The 2257-nt window shown below is 41.6% G+C and overlaps 1 pseudogene; it reads left to right on the top strand.

The window, feature by feature from the left end:
* Window positions 1–305: 305 nt before the first annotated feature.
* LOC123839186 (protein FAM162A-like) lies at window positions 306–1032 on the top strand (annotated as a pseudogene).
* Window positions 1033–2257: the final 1225 nt, after the last annotated feature.

Raw genomic sequence — 2257 nt, 5'->3', positions numbered from 1 at the left:
AAATCTTTAAAAAAAATTATCACAAAATGCATTGAAATCCTCAGTGTAAGAGCTAAAACTATACAACTCTTAGAAAACATAAAGGCAGATCTTTGTGACCTTGGATTTGGCAATGGTTTCTTAGATATAAAAAAAAAAAAGCACAAGCAACAAAAGAAAAAATAGATAAATTGGACTGCATCAAAATTAAACTTCTGTACATCTAAAAATAAGAAAATGAAAAGACAGGTGGTGTTTGGTGACATTGAACATGCCCGCACTGTCACCACCCATGAGGCACTGGCAGGTCGGCAGAGTAGGCGGCCATGGGGAGTCTGTACGGCCTGCACAGGCCGGTGGGAAGTTATTTTAGGTTATATGAAAGAGATGTTTGCTCATCTCTAAGACTTACCAGAAATCTTGATTTGAAGACAATAAATGGATTTTGCACCAAACCACAAGAAAGTCTAAAAGCTCCACCCTACACTTACAGCCGCAGAGTGCCATTACACAAACCTACACATTGGGAGAGGAAGATCCTGATATGGTGAGGTCGCTTCAAAAAGGAAGATGAGATCCCAGAGACTCTCTTGCTCGAGATGCTTGATGCTGCAACAACAAGATCTGGGGGAAGATCAGCTATGTAATGATGGCCCTGACAGTGGCAGGATGCATCTCGATGGTTATTGAGGGCAAGAAGGCTGTCAGAAGAAACGAGTCTTGGGGTGCCTGGGTGGCTCAGTCATTAAGCGTCTGCCTTCGGCTCAGGTCATGATCCCAGGGTCCTGGGATCGAGCCCCACATCGGGCTCCCTGCTCAGCGGGAAGCCTGCTTCTCCCTCTCCCACTCCCCCTGCTTCTGTTCCCTCTCTCTCTGTGTCTCTCTCTGTCAAATAAATAAACAAAATCTTAAAAAAAAAAAAAAAAAAAAGAAAGAAAGAAAAGAAACGAGTATTTAACAAGCCTGAACTTGGATAAGAAAGCTCGCCTAAGAGAGGAAGGAGCTATGAAGGCCAAAAGAGTAGCAGAGGTATCCATTTTGGCTGGATTTTGAAAATGCAGGAATAATGTGGCAGCAGTTAGCCAGTATTTAAAAGCATATGGAATGGGGATCCATTTCAGAAAAGCATGCTTTGCACAAACTTATAATTTCCCCATTTCTGCTGTAGGGGTACATATAAATTTCCTTAAAGAAAAAAAAAAGTTGAAAGGACAACCCATGGGTGGAATGGGAGAAAATATTTGCAAATCATATATATCCAGAGTATATGAACACTTACCACACAACAACAAAAAGACTAACAACCCAAATTGAAAATACACAAAAGACTTGAATAGATATTTCTCCAACTAAGATATATCAGTGGCCGATAAACACATGGGAAGATCCTCCATATCATCAGTCATCAGGGAAATGTAAACCAAAACCACAATGAGATACCATTTTATACCTTTAGCATGGATATACCAAGAAAAAAAATGGCAAATGATTGTTGGTAAGGATATAAAAATACATTGCTGGTGAGAGCGTAAAATGATGCAGCTGCTGTGGAAAACAGTTTGGTGGTTCCCCAAAAAGTTAAGCAAAGAATTAACAAATGTTCCAGCAGTTCCACTCTTATGTGGCATTCCAAAAGAGCTGAAAACAGGAACTTGAACAGATCCTAGCATGCCAGTGTGAATTGCCACAATACTCACAAGAGCCAAAAGGTGGGAGCAACCCAGATGTCCATCTGCTAATGAATGGATAAACAAAAATGGTATATCCATACAATGGGATATTATTCAGCCATAAAAAGAATTGAAATCCTTGCATATGTAGCAGCAGGCATAGACCTTGAAAACATCATGCTAAGTGAAATAAGCCAGACACAAAAGGACAAATACTGTCTGATCCTTTTGTACCAGGTCCCTGAAGGAGTTAAATTCACAGAGACAGAGAGCAGAGTGGTGGATGTCAGGGGCTGGGGAGAGGGAGGAGATGGGGAATCATTGTTCAATGGGGACAGAGTTTCAGTTTTGCAGGATGACAACGTTCTGGAGATGGATGATGGTGATGATTGCACAACAATGTAAATGTAGGGTGCCTGGGTGGCTTAGATGGTTAAGTGTCTGCCTTCGGCTCAGGTCATGATCCCGGGATCCTGGGATCAAGTCCCACACTGGGCTCCCTGCTCCTTGGGGAGCCTGCTTCCCCCTCTGCCTCCCTCTCTCTCTCTGTCTCTCATGAATAAATAAATAAAATCTTTAAAAAAACAAACAATGTAAATGTACTTAAT

This window comes from Mirounga angustirostris, unplaced genomic scaffold, assembly GCF_029215605.1.
Source record: "Mirounga angustirostris isolate CCGP_5_RB_7025 unplaced genomic scaffold, mMirAng1.0.hap1 SCAF_3, whole genome shotgun sequence".
NCBI classification, from domain to species: domain Eukaryota; kingdom Metazoa; phylum Chordata; class Mammalia; order Carnivora; family Phocidae; genus Mirounga; species Mirounga angustirostris.
Note: the sequence above shows the minus strand (reverse complement) of the source record. Positions and strands in the feature narration are given on the sequence as shown.